Here is a 19,268-nt window from a genome sequence, read left to right as displayed (position 1 = left end):
CAATGACAGTCAATTTTAATCCAAGGACAACTGAGTACCAACTTATAAGAGATTTACCACAATTACCCATCTCAACACCTGCTAAATTTCAGCCCCAAAAATGTGATATGGTGTGTGCTAAGTATGAAGCTTCTGTAATATATTTTAGACAGCATATAGCCAGTGCAAATGGGTTAGATATTTTCTGTTTCTACATAAAGATCATTGCATTCTGACTTCAGGGATGACTAAGACTCTAGCTATCACCTAATTGTCCTGCCAATGGAGGAATCATTTTTTTCTCTTTGGATGCTTCAAATGTATATTTTTGCTTTTCTATATTCAAACATGAATAATTATACATAGACTTCTTGGACTTATTATATACTTTTAATTTGTGGATTAATTCCCCCTGCTTTAATACTCTTCTGTTTTGACATTTTGATATACTCAAAGTTATATTGATCAGATTTCAATAACAATAATTAGGTAAAATAATCAATTTGCAAAGAAAATGTTTGTTTTTACTTACATGTTTTGGTCTAACTTTGGTAGGTCTAGTTCTTAGAACACATAATAAAGCTACTAGATGTGAATCATGGAAGGTGAGTGGCCACACAAACACATATTTATGGCCAAAGAGTGAAAGAGATGACCTCTTTTTAGAGGTCATTGGCTCACAATACCCTCACTGCTATGTTCTCATTAACCCAATGGTTTCGCACTAGGCTCCATGTCCTAAAGTTCACAACAGTTTCTAATAACACAACCTAGAGACAAATTTAAAACAGTATCTGGTAAAGAATGTTGTCTAAATCATACCAGGTAATGATTTAACCTCTATTCCTTTGTTGTCTTTTTTTGAAATACATAAATTTCTTTTCGATTCTTTCTTCATATTTATCTTTCAGTAAGTCATTCTGTTTTTAAGTATGATTAATATAATGATATGCCATCTGTGTGGTATTTAATAACAATCTCTTTGTTGATATGTTCAGAAGGTCATTTCATTTACCAAAAAAGAAAATTTCTTGGTTAATCTATAGTCTATTTTTAAATAATTTACATTTTAAAACTACTTTTATATTCTATTAAATTGCAAGCATTCTTGTATTATTGATAATTTATTATAATTCTTGTCTATGTGGTTTGGTATCTGTTTTTTTATTATGCCTCTTCAGCATTGCTTCTAGGGGATCCAATGCCCTCTTCTAGCTTCTGAGGACACCTGCATATACTTAATTGGATATTTTATCATTTTTATTATGTGCACATTCCTTGCCTAAGTGGAAATTATTTATTGGATATATTGTACATGGTTATGTTTTACCTTAAAATGCATATTCATTCTAATTGGTAATTATTTAAGAGAAACATTAATGGACTTGGAAAATAAATTTATAGAAGAATTATGTGGCTGAATCTCTCCAAATGTGTCCCAAACATTAAATTTCTTTGTACCAATGTTATTTACAGGAATCTTTATAGGTGTTAGAGTCACTGCCTTATTTATTGGCTTAATCATCTGCCTTCCTATATAGGTGTTTGTCTTCTGAGCCATGTCACAAATATACTACCTGTAGGGTAGCATTCTTGTTCCCTAGGGCTGCCAATGTAGTTACTCCCACTACCCATGAAAGACACATTCTATGGAGGCCAATGGATTCCTGCAAGTGAGTGGATCAGAACAAGAGAAAAACATGATTTTTCTCTCTTATATATGGATGTATGGCAAGATTTAATTTAAATTTCAGGGGCACCAATTAATAAATCATAGTAACTAATAAATCAGAATCACATAAACAGTACATTATAATATAAGGTATTTCAAACTTGTGAATTATTTATAATTGTAATTTTCCATTTAATATTGCTGGGCCACAGTTGATAATTAGTAGTTAAAACTGAGGGCAAAAATGGTGACAGACTGACTCTGTATGTCAGAAATGTCCAAAATCAAGATACCATCATGGCAAATTCACTTCCTGAGAGCCCATGCCCTGGGTTTGGTGGACACTTTTACTGCTTTCATCTTTCGCCTCTCACTGCTTTCTTCCTTCTGATTGCTGACTCTTTTTAGAAAGCCTTGAAATGAAAACATTAGTCAATACTTTAGAGCCCATTGTGATACAGGATGACTCCATCTTAGTTATATATGCAAAGACTATTTCCAAGTAGGGTAAGATCTTGAGAATCTAGAAGGGTGGGCTGTTTAAGGAGGCAAGCTCTGTCAAGTCCATCAGGGGGAGGATGGATAGTACCTGAGACTTAAGGTTGAACATTTCGCAGTAAACCTGAGGAGGATGCCATCAGAGCTATTGTCCCATTTGTGAACACCACTTCCCCAGGATGTCCTTAAAGCATTACCGATGCCAAAAAGGGCTTCAAACCTCATCAGAGCTATTACACCAATTATAATATGACACAATTTGGAATAATTATTTGTGCTCATCATAATAAAATCTTGTTGTGGATTTACATTTCGCTCTTATCATGTTTTCCTATTAGTAGAGCTATTTAAACAGCTCATAAACCATTGTAATATTTGATACAAGTCTCATCATGTCAAAGAGTTCATGTAAGAAGACAAGCAATGAGCCAATACCCCTGTAATTCATTCAACTTGTTAAAGCCCTTCTGGAAGTCGCTGGGCTTCATAACACAGCATGGGCATCTTTTTAAATGAGTCATGACATTAACTTAAGGTCTGCTCCTCATGAGTTTAGATACATGGTTCATAATATCTGCCATGCGCCCTCTAAATAATGCAAGTGGCTATTTCTGCCATTGCCTTGCTGTAGGAGTTCAAAGCCCAAGTAGTGCAGCTGTGACTTCCCACCCCTGTGCTGGCACTTCTGACCACACTATTCAGTGAGAACGGTGCTCTACTGGGACACAGGATACTGGATACATTGAACTAAAACCTGGGCCTGTCATCTTTTCTTTATTGTTTTCTTTTTGTGTATGCATGAGAAAGGGGAGTAAAAGGGACCAATTTTCATTTTAACTTATACAGTTATATAAGGAGAAAGGGTGAGACTAGGAGATGAAGACAAGCAACAACACAAGTAGCATCAGTGAACCCATGTAGTCTTTAAGCTCACTCTTATTTCTTCTATTCTTGGGGGTAAATTTGGTGGAAACTGACACATGTGTAGAGATGTGATTATCGCATGTCTGGAACTGTAAAAAAGATTTCTTACAGATCTGGAAGCAAATAGCTCCAACTAACTGGGTGAATCATTAAAGGGGTAGACAAAAGTGAACACCAGTTCTATCCTTGTGAAGAATTTAGCCTTTACCATCTTTTGTCTAGTGTGCTGGTAAATCTTGGTTGTCAATTTGAGGAGACTCAGAGTCACTTGAAAGACAAATCTCTGACTGGGATGCTTCCTATTCTTTCTCCAGGGGACCTTGCAATCTTTACAAAATGTTAGCCAGCAGCTGGCAGATAGACCTAATCAGCATGAAGGAGAGAAATTATGGGAGGGCTTTAGAAGTCTCAAAATAAATTCTGACCCAGAACCTTACCTCTAATCTCCTCCCCCCACCCTGCAACCCTTGATGGAGGAACTTTGTTTGTCCCAATAAAAGTTTGGCTTTTTTTTCTTTCATTTTTTTTTCTGTTGTTGGTTGTTCATCACTTCTGCATCTATCTTCCTCTAGACTGTTACTTTTGTTCTCTGGTGGTGGCCCTACATCTGCAAATACTACTTTCCTTCTGTGGCAAGGCCCTTTTGTGTTCTCGGAAACTGTTGCCCCATGATCTCCATTTATTACTTTGTCAATGATCATCTTCTCTTCAACTGTCATTTTGCTGTCCTGTTGTGTAGAATTTTTCAATGTGGGTCTGTTTTTCCAAGACATGCAATTTCCACGTGTCCCATTGAACAAACTTGTTGTGCCCTTAGAGGACCAAACCTCACCCAAGACTGTGTAACAACCACTGTTTCATTCACACATGATCAGATTCCCTGTGTAATTCATTTCATTTCACTAGATTCAAGGCACTATTTTTACACTATATTAGCAATTACATTTAAAAAGTCAGAATTCAGCAAAGATATACATATTATTATTTGCTTAAATACTTCTTTCATAAAACAAGGCTTAATTGGACAATCCTGAACATTAGTTTTCTTACCATACCCTCAAATATACTTGTGAATTCACTTTAACCACTATATGTTGTATTCTGAAACCTAGAGCTGATATACAAATTAGTGACTTTAGCATTTGAACGCCTCTTTAGATTTAGTTTTATATCAATTAGCGTATACAAAGTACAAAAAGGCCACCTTCAGCCATCATTGTGAACATTAGTACTTATGTCAAAATGAGGAAATTAGAACTAATCATTTGAATATGAAAAAAATGAATAAATATTGGATATTTTTCAATGTCAAAATAAAATACCTTTATGAAAACAACTTTAGCTACTACAAATAGTTGTAAGAATATATGTATCTGAGCAATGAAATATAGAATTTAACAAGTGTGAAAATATCTTAAAAGTTCAGCAAAATTAATGAGTAGAAGAAAATCCTTCCAAAATAATTGTGTTATGTTTTTTAAAGTAAATAAAATACCACACCTAGCAGCCAAAATGAATAATAAGCAGCATGTTCCTCAGACTGGAGTTTGTAAGACTGACTGTAAGTCAAGTTTTCTAGCTTGATTATTTTATCAACCTCTAAATTGGAATAACATAGATGCTTTTAGAAATGTATAAGAGAAATATTTTAGTAATTAATTTAAATTCTAACCTTTTAATACTTTATTTGTACTTTTATTTAACTGTATTATTATACTTCTATAAATACAAGAGCCCTTTATTTTGTGTTTTATGATAGCTAATGAATTTGCCTACAGTTTTTCTTTACTGTATAATCCTTGTATATGCAAGATCTTTAAAATAGACTTTTGTGTTTTAATTTTTAATTTTTTATAGTTTCATAAATGTATACAGTGATGTTTTTCTTCTCACAGCCTATTTACCTGGCTCCCCATTTTCCTCTCACACTGTAGCTGTGCTCTCCAGCAAGTCCTCTGGCCACTTCTATGGCTTTTGCGTGTGTGTGTGTGTGTGTGTGTGTGTGTGTGTGTGTGTGTGTGTGTGTGTGTGTGTGTTTGAGACAGACAGAGAGAGAGAGACAGAGAGAGAGAGAGAGAGAGAGAGAGAGAGAGAGAGAGAGAGAGAGAGAGAGAGGGGGGCATTCAGTGTAGTGTTCCAGCACAAATAGGGTTAGGAGGCTGTCTACTTCAGCATGGCAAGTTGTCAATGGGTACATGACTGAAGAAAGTAACACTGTTCCGTATCCTGTATCTTATGTCAACAGCCCTTTAGGGAGGGGTAGGGCTTATTGAGTTTTTTCCTCTTCTATGGGAAACATTCTTTATTGAGTCGTTTCTTCTTCCATGGAAATATTGAGCAAATCTTTATAAATCACAGCTTCAGTGAGTGTGTGCCATGTCCCTGAGACATTGTTATCCTTGAACCTGGGGACCTTAAAGTTTCCACACTTCTTCCATGAGTTCCCTGAGCCTTTGAAGAGAGGGGAACGTTAATACAGATGGTTCACTTAAGGGTAAGCAGTTGACAGTCATTCGTGGTTTTTAATCATGGTACCTTAACTTCCTATTATCTTCTTGGTTTGTTTTAAATGACATAGCCACCTGGGTCATTACAAATACTTGGATGTCAAGTGATATAATGTGACAGTGTATAAAAACACTCACAATAGTCCATAAATAGTTATATAACTATGCCAAGCTCAATACGTCTGTGTGTTTTTAACCTTAATTACTTTGATTTGAGGGTCATGTGTGGCTCATCATGGCTTAGAAAAATATGTGAGGTTATATATATATATATATATATATATATATATATATATATATATATGGGACACACACACATTTCTCTTAGATTCTATGTATTTCCTCAAACATTCTTTTCAGGTACGTCACAGGAGATGAGAGAAAGTTTCACATACAAAAATTGCTCCCATTCAATTGCCCAAAGAAAGTTAGCAGCCTTTTTTTACAAAGCTATCAAGGCAAAGACAGGTTGTTTACAGGAGAAGGGGGCAGTGCATATAGATGCCAAAGGACAATTCTGTCTGTCACACAAATATGGCAACTCATTGCTTTTGAAGGTCCCATCTTTGATTCTTGTATACTTTCTGATATCTTTTAGACACTCTCATTGACAGTGTATCTGTTTCTCAATCTTTATCTACATCCTTCTCTTTGCTTTTCAGACATTTTATACTCTCATTTTTAAATTCACATTTTTCTGTAATAGAGACAGGAATAATCTGCTCACTATATTTGTACTTTATTTGGCTTGTGACATCATAATATTTCACTACTCACAAGTTGAACTATAGGTTCATATGTATTGGGGAGTTGGTGAGCCTCTTGCAACCAGATTGAGCCAGAAAAGGCAGCAGTACATGGCTAGCTCTTCTTTATGTTTCTTTTACTCATTCTCATCTTCTGCTTGTATTAGGCTTAAAGATATAAGAAGAGGTGACAATGTTCATATTTAAAGATTAATGATTTGTTTGGAGTCATAAGAGTATTTCCCGATGTTGATGTTGTACTCATACCAATGAAGTCATCTGAAATTACTTGCACTGCTCAGGTAATAAAACTACATGTTTTGAATTAATTTTCTATTTACTGTGCTTTAACTGATCCTTTTAGAGCAAAATAAGGTTATCCTATGTTCCACAAACTCAGCAGGGCTCCACACTGCTTCTACCATGCTTCTCTGCTTTCTTATTATTGGGCTTGTGTCTGTGAATTATTAGCCCATTCAAGGCCAGTAGCATGTTCATGCCACAGACAACTACAAGAGGAGCTGTGTTCATGCTGCAGTAAATGAGAGGAGAGTAGCTATGCACTCCTTTTAAAGGACTTACTTCACTCAAAGGGGCGAGTTACCTGCAGTTAGACTGTCTAAAGAAATGGAGAGTCAGGTATCAAAATTAAAATAGTTATGAAAATCCACAGCATCACTTGATTTAAAAATAGGAAATTTGTAATACAACTGATAAAATATTTGACTTTCCTGACAGTAAAAAATATTTTTAAAAAACTAGTAATGGGAAGAGAAGACAGATAAAAGGGAAGCAAAAGAGAATCAGTTTCTAAACTCTAGTGATGCTCTTCCAGCTGTGAGAAAAAAAAAAAGACAGGTAGATGGGATTTTATCTCAATAGGTCAATGATTAATAATTCTGGAGTTTTAAAGGATCAACTGAGCTTGTGGTGACAGAGCACACTAAGTGTGAAAGAATGTTGATGCACGGGGGCTGTGAGGAATAGTGAGTCGGAGGTCCTGTGTTAAAGCAACTCAAGCAGACAGCAGGGAATACGTCAAATAAAGCTGTGAAATGAGCCTGGCTATCCTACTGATGAAGTCTTTAAATTACAGATTTGAGAAAGTCATTTATGATGCTCAATCATGGGTGTGGAAATGAATCAGTAAACAAAAGCCATTGTCTGAAGAAGAAGCTTAAAGAATAACTGCCTTAATCATGGGATGGCAAATACTCTATTTTCATTAAATCATCTATGTATCAAATGTATAAAAGAATGACTCTTAATTTGAAATGGATATTGAAAGAATAACAGAGGATCGGGAAAAGAAATGGAACACTGAATACAGAAATAGCCATCAGTTGATAACCTTTGTCAAATTTTTGTTATCCTGGTTATTGTTTTTTAAAGTAGAGAAAACAAACAATACTATTATTTGATAACTATGATACTTGAAACATGAGTCATTGTCTTTATAGAAGAATTTTATTTTAGGACTTTACAATTATGTTGGTTATGTCCTATTTTTAGCATCTACCCAAAGGAATATGATCTCAATGAATAAATCTTCACTATCAAAAAGACAAACAGGTTCTTCTGTGTTTGAATCTTTCTGGCCAGTTTTGAAGAATTGTTCATAATGATACTTGTAAAATAAAGGAAATGAGCCATAATAAATAAATGCATCAAAGTGCCATATAAAAGCTTTGCAAGGAGGGGTAAGAAATACTCGTGCAAAGTTTAAGCCTTAGGAAGCCATTGTTGCTTTGGACAAAATAATGACAAATGATATAATGGTACAAGCACTCAAACATAGACTTCCTGTCTGTTAAAATTCCAACACATACAGAATTATAGCCTGGGATATAATTCAAATTAATTGAAACTGAAATGTAGTTATGTAAAATATCTATTGTCTGCCAGTCAGCTACTGTGCATGGCTTTCTTCCATTAAAGATACTCAAGACACTGAGTGCAAAGATGATATGCCATGGCTTCCCTTCATTTCTCCTTTCTGCTTATAGCCTTGGGTTTTCTTTTGACAGGTTTTCAGTAAAAGGGCATAACACACCTGCCCAGGCTATCTGTGGAAGTCATTGAAAGAGTTCCAATAGAGCCTTAAATCTCCAGGTACATCATAGGTGAAGCTTCCCTGTCATTTACAGGATCTCACAACAAATTTCCTAGATTTTTTTCTACATTTTCTGTGATGTTCCCTGAACCTTGGGTATAAATGTTGTGTTGTAGATGTTTGATGGGAGTTTGGCACCCCAAGATTCCTTATTCTCTATATTTTGACCAATTGTGACTTTCTGTAAAAGTCTCTGTCTGTTTAACACCAATTAGATGAGAAAATGAGGCTATGAATTTGAAAGGGACAAAGGGGAACATAAACTGGAGTTTGGGATAAGGAAGGAAAGAAAGAAAATTTTGTAATTATGTTTTCACTAAAAATAAAACAAAACAAAAAACCTCCAGGTGTCACTTGTGACTCCTAGAAAGCAGAGTCAATGGATGAACACCTTATCAGTTAATCATATAATTCCAGAATACGTGTTCATTTCCCAAAATAGATAATGTGAAAGAAGATCAAACTGCTAGTGTCAACCCAAATGCCAAATACATTCCCTTGCTCCTTTCTTTGCCCTGTACCTCCTGCGACTCCTACTTAATCTGAGCACATCTTGGGAAAAGGCAATCCCACACAAGTGCCTGTCTAAGGTCTGCTTTGGTGAAAAACCAAGCTGGCAGAGAATTTTTGATGGTGGCTTCTCTAGATCCTGGATGGTTTGTTTCCTGTGCAATAAGTCCTGGAGCACAGTGTGAGACAGACATATCTTTGATGGTTTAATCACTGTCTAATGACCTTGTCTCACAATTGCTCACAAGCACCTCCTGCAATGAGTGATGCTTTCCATATAAACCCTTTGCATGCTTTTACCAGTCCAGAATGACACTTTTCCTCAACCTGGAAACATCCAGAATCTCATTTTTACTTAGCATTCCCTCTTCCATTAGATGCATTATACTACTTATTCTCCATGTCTCTAGAGAATATATAGTTATATTCTCTGGTTATATCCTCATTTACTTCCTCTACCAGGCAAAGGGTGAATAATCATTTCACTTTAATTTCCAAGTAGTCTGTCTTCAGTATCTAGTGTCTGATTCACAAAAGGTAGATTTAAACATTTATGCATCAAAACACCAAACCTACAGCAAAACTTCCACCATTTTGCTATACCTGCTTCTCTGAGGTACCTACCAATATGTTTTAAAATTCCCTTGATTTATGGCTTTTTTTGTTCTGCAAAACTATGAAACTGCTCTCATGTTGGAACATGGAATTGAGAGTAATCTATATCTCTATTTTCCAAGCCATGGTCTCTCAAAATAGCTCCATAATGAGATATCTCTTAATCCCTTAAAAATTGGATTTATGTAATGTATGATCACATAATTATCAATCAGTTACATTCACTTATATCCTGGTTAGTGAATTCCTGCATTGACTGGTCCATGCCACTGTGACTAGGCTTATTTTCAAACTCCCCAAGTAGACCTGTTGAAGTATGTAACCAGTGATGCCTGAGATAGTAACTTCAGATAGTAACCACATAATTCTTGAATAGATGGAGTACCACCTATGTAATTGAATGTTAATTTGTAAGTGAGTTAATAAGTAATGTGCTAGTCCACAATGTATCAAGCTGCATATGTACATAAATGAATATATATGATGTTGGTGTGAAATATTTCATATTTTAAAAGATTTTTATTTTTAAGTGTGTGTGTGTGTGTGTGTGTGTGTGTGTGTGTGTGTGTGTGTGTGTGTGCAGGTGTGTGCAGGTGTGTGCATATGAGTGCAGGTGTCTTCAGAGGCCAGAGGAAGGTGACAGATTACCCTGGAGCCAGTGTGACATTAAGTCTTGAGCCTTTGAAAAATGGGTGGTGTAGACCAAACACAGATCCTCTGGAACATCAATATGTATGCACTCCTAAATCTTCAGCCACCTCTCTACACTCTAAAATATTGTTTAAATGGTGTATAAAGCAGATCACTGTCATGCTGACCAACGTTTCCTATTTTGTAACACGTTCAATATATATTTATTGAGTACTTAACATTTTTATGAAGTGCTATGAGAGTTATGAGAATGAATTCAATAGAATCTTTTTTGAAAAGGAAATGTTTTGAATCAAATCATAAATGAAACAATGAGGCATCTGATGAATTTTGTGAGTTTAAAATACCCACTTAACAACCAGTCACACAGTAAAATGGAACGTTGCTCACACCCAGCAATCACCTAAGGCTTCTTCTTAGTAAAACATTTTTCAAAGAGGAGCATATTTCTGTTCTCTCTTGGTGAAGTTTTTCTAGTGATGGTTACAAGATATTTGAATGAAATCATATAGTGGGCACTGTTGTTTCTTGTTTCCATTAGTCAACATAGTGCTTGTTTGATTGAGCTACACCTATAGCAAGTGATTAATTTTCTCTTTGTCATGTCCCATTATTGAAGAATGTTTGCCTTGTTTCCATTCTATGCTGTTACAGTTATGCTATTACATATAAAATTTTACTTGGCTCTTTGTGCATAATAATTTATCTATAGGTATATCTATAGATATAGATATAGATATAGATATAGATATAGATATAGATATGGGTATATATTACTTAATGATCTAAAAAGACAATTCCTTGGTTTGAGAGCACATTATCCTAAATAAAGTGGCTTAAAACAACAACGACATTTATTATCCCATGTACCATCCATTAGTTAGAAATCCATGGGCAATTTGGCTATATGTCCCTGGCTCAGACTTTTATGGGTCTACAGTCAAGATGATGTTCCTTGGCTGCAGTTAACTGAAGGATTGACAGGGATGGAGGATCTGTTTCCAAGACACATCACTCATGTGGCTGTTGGCAGGAGGCTGTGGCTCCTTAGAATCCTGGATTCTCCACAGGCTGCTTGAATGTCCTCATGGCCAGCTTCTTTGAAGAAAGAAGTCAATTCCTCAGTGTCTTTAATGACTTGGTTTTGGGACTCATACAAACTCCTATTGCTTAAAGACTTTTCTGTTCATTGTAGGATGGGACAATAATGCTTCCTGTATCCTCTGAGGTAGAGGTCATGGATCCTTCATTAAGCCTGCCTAATGAGGTGCACATATATATCAACTTCAATTAATGTTTTCCATTGTGCCCAAAGTGGTTACCTGGATGAGTAAGTTCTTTTTCCTTGTGTCTTAGTTGTCCAATGATTTTTTTTTCAAAAATGCAGTATGGAATAGGGTTACATTTGATGTCATTTATAGTTAAGAACAACACTCGTTTACTGAGAACCCCACTTTCCCCCAATGTTCTGCAGGACCAATTGTCATAATAGGAGTGGATGGGCTGGCAGATGGAAAGTCAATTTTAATCCATTTACATATTTGTTTATCTTTATACTCATATCCTTTATCTCATTTACTATTTTATGCCTTGATATCCACTGATGTCCTTTTGATTTTTATTAAAATTGCTCAGTCTTTTCAGAAGATTTATATTTTCTTACACATTCCATACTCAGGATATATCACACTGACTCCCCCATTTAAAATGTTGTTGGTGAGAACTAACTTACCTGTGCCATCTCCAGATCCCAAGTCTAGTTCTGATCACATCCCTCCTGCATTTGCTTACCCCATAGTAAACTTGAATCTAGCTTAAGACACACAATTAAGAAAAGAAGTCAGCAGGCTGGGTGTTGGTGTTGCACACCTTTAATCCCAGCTCTCAGGAGGCAGAGACAGGCAGATCTCTGTGAGTTCAAGGCCAGCCTGGTCTCCAGAGCGAGTGCCAGGATAGGCTCCAAAGCTGCACAGAGAAACCCTGTCACAAAAAACCAAAAAATAAATAAAAATAGAAGTCAGCATCCCAGGTTATATCACCAAAACAAAAATATCAAACACCAAGACAATATGCACCCATCTTAAAGTGAAAGGATAGGGGAAAAGGATTTAAAGCAAATGGGACCAAGAAACATGAAGATGTTGCTAGTAGTGTCTGACACAATAGATTTTGTTAATTAACTAAAGTTAATCAGAAATGATAAAGGATGCTTCATACTAAAGAAAGGAACAATTAATCAAGAAGGAACTAAAATCCTAAACACATGTGCATCAAACTCTGATGAACCCTATTTGATGAAAGGTCTTTCATATTAGACCTACAACCAGAGCTTAATTCCAATTCAGTAATGTTGGGCAATTTTAATACTGCTTTTTTTTCCAATAAACATGTGTTCTGGAAAAAAGACAGAGAAACATCAGAAGTAATGACAGCAAACTTCAAATGTACCTAACAGATATGTACAGAATAGTCTAGCCAGATAACCAAGACTATAGATTCTCCCTGATACTCCATGGAAACATGAGTAAAATAGACCACATATTGGGACACAATACAAATATTAAGAAATCTAGAAAAATTGAATTTATCTCTATATATCTTATCTGACCACAATTAAACAAAGCTAAAATGAACAGCAAACAAATTTCTGGTAATGACACAAATCCCTGGAGTGTAAACAACTTGTTGCTGAATGATGACTAGTTCAAAGAAGAAATCAAGAAACAACAACAACAAAAAATAACTTCCTGGAATAAAACAAAAGTAAAACCACAATACAGCAAAATCCCAATAAATTTAATATTTTAAGAAAGAGCTCAGAATAGTTGGAAATCTTTTAGACAACTCCATATAACTTACAAACAAGGAAGACAATATTCAATGAGTATATAGTAAAATTGGAACAGAAACTAACTGGTTGGGCCTGCCCGATAGATATGGAAAATCCCATCCATGATATTTGTAATATGATGAAAATGTTCGCAGGCCCTGGGCAAGAAAAAAGGATTCCATGGATTATAAAGTAAGTGAAGAGAAAACAAGCCATGTGATGGCAAAATGTTTCTTATTATACTGAATATACAATGCAAAATTTCAATATTTACAGTACAGTGGCAGGCTTAATATATATAAAAAAGATATATGACTACATAGTAAACAAATTACAAACAAGCAGAAAAGCAGTGCTAAAGAAACATTGCATAGGCAAAAAGAAAACAAGAAAAGAGACTCAACAAGAAAATTTAAAATGATATTCACAAAAAACGTCAACCACCTTATTAATCAGAGAAAAGCAAATTATACCACAGTGAGCTATCAAGAGAATGGGTCATATGACAAAGGACAGAATATTTAACACAGGTCAAAACCAACAGAGCTATTTTACATTGTTGGTTTCAGTATAACTATAAAAAATGACTGGAAACTGGAAACACTTTTTAATTTAAATAAAATAAAAATACCAAACATTTTTTCCTTTCTTCTGATAGCCTGAAGGAACACTGGTACTTAATGTCCACTGAAAGACCTGAATCCAAATCATAGCAGTATCAATAGCCAGAAGCCAGTTCTACAGCGTGCCGGCAGCAAATGCCCAGTGATGTCTACCATAAATTAAGTAACTGGTAGTTACATAAGAAGGTGTTACCTTCAATCATGTCCGAACTACAAATACTACTAAGGGAACCCTCAGAAGTTCCTAAAAAGTTTTCAGTAAGATTTCTACAACAGCACTTTTATATGTCACAGGTGTTTATGCAGATTGCAATGCTCTTGTATACTATATATAATTTTTTCATAATGTTTTCCTATTTAGGGACCAGTTTCAGCAGTTTCAAAGCATTAAGAACTTTTGATTTAGCCGGGCAGTGTGATACATGCCTTTAATCCCAGCACTTGGGAGGCAGAGGAAGGTGGATCTCTGTGAGTTAGAGGGCAGCCTGGTCTATAAACAGCTCCAGGACAGCCAAGACCATCCTACAGAGAAACCCTGTCTCAAAAATAAAAAAAAAAAATCTTTTAAGTTGCCAATCTAATTGATTCATTTAAATGTTATCAAAGTCACTTCCAATTTGTTGCCTTTGGGGTTCAAATGTGTTCATATAAGTCTTCCTAAAGACAGATTTAGGAGTAGCAAGCTGAGAGCCCAAGTCTTTGGGCTTCCTGTTGTGTATGATACCCCTATTTCTATTGGCTATTCGGTGTTTTAATTTGAATTATGCTATAAGGAGAATTCATTCCAATTACAATGTACAGTGACTGCTTGCTAACATTTTTTTACAAATTTGAAATCATTAGAATGACTAAAAACCTTGAGTGTTAATACACTTACATATTGCCTTCTTATCAAGAGATGCAATTTTGGCCTTACATTTGCAAGGGTTTAGTGGGTAAAAACTAATTTCTTCAGATACAATGGTTGAAGTGAGGATAAATGTCAGCTAACATGAATATCCTTTAACTTTTATATCCTTCAAACCTCAAGTTCAGATACATTCAGATGGAGAACCTAAGTTACTGACAAGATCAGTTAGCATATGGAGAGGCAGGAATGAGGACTTAGACACAGAAATTACTACATCTTTGTCTTCTTTTACTGGATAAACAGCAATTTTTAACCTCAGCAAATATGGCTACCTATAAATTCTGGTCCTGTATTACAGCATCTTCAGATTCTTACTTTTAGCTTTCTAAAAGTTTCATTATTTCAATTGTAAAATATTTAGTTCTTTAACCTAAAATATTTAAAAGGACCTATACTAATGTCTGATTCTGCTAACAAAGAAGTCATTTTTATCTGTTAAGCATTCACATTTGTAACCCACTTTCAAATGTCATAGTTAATTATGGCAGAATAATTTCTTGAATCAATCTTTATTTCTTCTGTTTGTAAAATAGTATTTTCTGAAATATTTACATAATGAGATTGTAGTTCTGTGTCTAGTTGCCTATAATTTCTGTATTATAACATTGCTCCAGTTTTCAGACTTAACAGTAAGTTAATACACACTTCTTTGTGTTTATGTGTCAAAATATTCCTTTCATTGCTGGCCATGAACATATGTTATGACATGTAGAGTCTAGGAAGTTAATCTCATAGAAAGAGAGAAGACAGGTAGTTACCTAAGGTTGGTTTGGGACAACATAACAAAGGGAAAGATGATTGAAAATTGCCCTAAAGAAGTAGTTGGATGCATATAATTATAACATATTATGTACCTAAAAAGCCTAAAATTTGAAGTGTGGTGGCACATGCCATTAATTCCAGCACCCAGGAGGGTAGATGACCTCTGTGATTTTGAGGCCAGCTACAGTTACATAGTGAGATCCTGTCTCAAAACAAATGATAAAATTAATTATTTTATAAAGCTAAAAGGTGGATTTTTAATATTCTAACCACATATCAAAATAAATTAGTTGATGAGTTAATGGACATGTTAACTAGCTTGATTTAATAGTTCTAAAACGGATCCATGATTCAAAGCATCAAACCGTACCTCATAAATATATGCAATCTTACTTTGAGTAAAAGCAAATTAACAACTAATGTTCGTTATATTCAAGTGTGAAACTATGTATAAGAAACAAAATAAATCTTAATTAAAAATTTTGAATTACACATAGATATTGACTTAATGATACATGCCAGAGGACACATATTACACATTTTTGGCTTAATTTGGTTAACTTTACTGATTTATTCAGTAAGAGAAACAGTGCATGTAACTGAAAATTTTTCTTCCTTTTTGCATTTAATTAATTAGAATTTTGCCTTACAATCCCCTAAATCTTATCATTTCAAATCAATATTTTGTGTTTTGGTTACAAATTTCTGTAAGAATATCTTTAGGCCCTCATATTTCACTTTGAATCATATTCACTTATTTAATAAGGACTTTTTGCCATTTTGGAACCTGTTTTTAGTGATTTTCTTCATCCAGCACAAACAATCTCCAGAAAGTGCATCAGACCATCTGAACGCTCATAGCTTCCTTAGGCCAACTGCAGGAGTCTACTGTGAAGGATTCATAGTCTGGAGTACAGTTCAGAGATCCTACAAAAACCTCCTTGACCTTGGGCTCTGGACAGCAGGAGACCAGGTTGTGTTTATATGCATAATCGAGGACTTTAACTGAAATTCTCAGAGACAAATCCTGGATGGTGCTCAGTAGTGGGTACAGTTTCCCCCTTGGATGGGTGCTTCTCAGAGACTTCTTGGGCAATATACTCTGCCATCAGGAGGCAGATTTCATCTGGGATGTGTTGGATCCCACCAGTGATGACACCCAGTGCTACCCCAGGAAACATATAGGCATTGTTTCCCCAATTAGGAATGAATATCCTGCCATTTTCCAGAGTCACACTCTTGAAAGGACTTCCACAGGCAAAGATCACTTGCCCCTCAGTGAACCTGTAGCACTTCTCAGCTGTGCACTCAGCCTTGCAGGTGGGGTTGCTCAGGGCAAAGATGATAAGACAGTTGTGGAAAGAGGCCATGTCCCTCAGAATCTGCTCCATGAAGGCTCCTGCCATGGCAGCAACACCTATAATTGTTGTGGGCTTCACCAGCCTCACTACCTCCTCCAGGGAGTTGACATCAGGATGCTCTTGGGCAAACTCTTCTCATGTTTCAGGTGGCTCTATCTTTGACCATCCAGATATTCCTTATGGCTTCTGCCTTGGGTATGCCTTCCTTTTTCAGGGCCATAAGAAGGAGTGGGGTGATGCCTGTGGTTGCTTCACCCACATCCTGGAAAACAAACACATGATTGTAGAGACCATTCTTGGAGATTCTCAGGGCAGCCAGGATCCCTGCCACAACTACAGAGGCTGTGCCTTAGATATCATTGTTGAACATGCAGTACTTTTTGTGGTATTTGTTGAACATACAGGAGGCATTGGCATTAGCAGAGTCTTCAAACTGGATAAGCCAATTTATTCTGAACCATTTCAAAATGGAGGGCAGGGAGTATAGTGAGGGAATACTGGACCAAAGCAACATCAAAAACCATCTGGGCAAACTCCAAACTGCATCTCCAAGTCTAATGTCAAACTGTTCTTCAGATCTCCAGCTCATTTCAGTTTTGTTGATGGAAACGCACTTCTTTTGGGATAGTTACACTCCCTGTTAGCAGCTTTTCTTGGCAGGTATACCATGGTTCTGGCATCTCCAACATGGTTCTTGGCATCTCCAAGGCAATCCATGCTTCAACTTCACAGCTTCACAAAATGGCCTCTCTGGGCCCCCATTTGGGGACACCCCTGACACATGCCTGGCCTCAGCAACTTTCCTTAGTCACAGGGGCAAATTCCATAGTCCCTTTCTTTTATCCTTACCTCTAAACCCACAACCACCATAGCTGAAGCTGCCAAGTTCTGCTGCCCTTTGGGGCTGGAACATGGCCCCCTTACTCAATTACATCTAACGAGCTTTTAGTTTTTGATGGCTTCCTTCAATGCCTAAGTTTGGCTATTCTGGAACTTGCTCTGTAGACCAGGCTGCCCTCAAACTCCCTTATTCAATAAGTTTTTACTGAAGTGATAAATACTGTGCAAAGGCATTCATCTACATGATGGGAACACATTATGAACAAAAGGTACAGATCCTAACTTTTTTGATAGTCACTTGTACATTTTATAACCAATATACACATTTGAATATTCTGCACATTAACCTAGCTTCTTCCCTTCATATGCTATTTCCTTCCATTTACCAAGTATTGTTTGTGGGTAATGGATTCCCAAAGGTTGGTAGTCATACATAAATCTGTAGTTCAGAGGCTAAAGAAATGACTTGCAATTAAGAGTACTTGCTTCTCTTACAGAGGACCCAGGTTCAGTTCCCAGTATACAAGACTTGGTTTGCCATCCTTAATTCCAGTTCTAAGGTACCTGATACCTTCTCCTGGTCTCCAAGTGAGGAGACTATATATATACATACATATGTGTGTGTGTGTGTGTGTGTGTGTGTGTGTGTGTGTGTATGCATTTGTATATATAAAATAAAAACAAATAAACCATTAAAAACTCAATTCTTTAAGTCAGCTCACAGATGATGCAGTTAAATAGAAATCCTGAGTGTTCTTTGGACAAAGCAAGGGAGAAACAGCTGCAATCTGGTTAACACTGCTAGAGAAAGAGATAACATGGCCTCTGTCAAGGAGTGGCATGACAGATGAGCTTGCACAAAGCAAACATGATTTATTTCAAGATTATTATTTTTAACATGAGATTACTTAAAAGCCACCATTGCTATGCATGTGAAAAGGAACAAAAAAGAGTTGTAAGTGAAGCTAGAAAATACTTTATGACTAACCCTGCATTTATTATGTATTATCCACTTCTGCACTGTAAAAGCACATATGTGTACCAAAAAGCTTATTCTCTATACCTCTATCTCTTACCCTAAATGGTAATGAAAATCATGCTAACATCTTCAAAGGCATTTCTATTTACATTTTAAACACACAGCTTCCAGCATTGCTTAAGGGTTGCCCAAGTGGATTTAATAGATGCTTGTCTGGATGACTAGGATTGTAAGACATGGCATTGGCTGCAACAGGTATTTTCAATGGCTAAAGTCAAACCCACTATGTTTCCTTCCTATTTCTACAGTGTGCAAGGTTTCAATGAATCTCAGACAGAGGGATGCAGTAAGATGATATAAAATCATAGTATCTTTTATAATTTTTTACTAGTGATGATGTGCAACTTGGGCACCCTTTACATATCCTTTACATATCTAAGTACACTTTGGTACTTCTTTTTTTAAAAAAAATCATTCTATTATATTTTATTATTTCTGCTTTTTTTCATTTATTTATTTAGTTCATAAATAAAGTCATGCACAATTATGATACAGAATACAGTATGTTCACAATGGCATGGCTAAATTAAACCAATTAACATGTTATATCACACATATTCATCATTTTTGTTTTGAGAACACTTAAAGTATACTATCTCACAACTTTTAAAATATAGCATATTGTTATCAACCATATTTATCATGCTCTCAGTAGACCTCAAGACTTCACAGAGTCCATGCCTCTTGT

The 19,268-nt window shown here is 35.8% G+C and overlaps 1 pseudogene; it reads right to left on the bottom strand.

The window, feature by feature from the left end:
- Positions 1-16,178: 16,178 nt before the first annotated feature.
- On the bottom strand, positions 16,179-17,290 carry LOC100750335 (annotated as a pseudogene).
- Between the last annotated feature and the right edge of the window lie 1,978 nt (positions 17,291-19,268).

Source organism: Cricetulus griseus, chromosome 4 (assembly GCF_003668045.3).
Source record: "Cricetulus griseus strain 17A/GY chromosome 4, alternate assembly CriGri-PICRH-1.0, whole genome shotgun sequence".
Taxonomy (NCBI): domain Eukaryota; kingdom Metazoa; phylum Chordata; class Mammalia; order Rodentia; family Cricetidae; genus Cricetulus; species Cricetulus griseus.
This window is presented reverse-complemented; position numbering and strand designations above follow the sequence as displayed.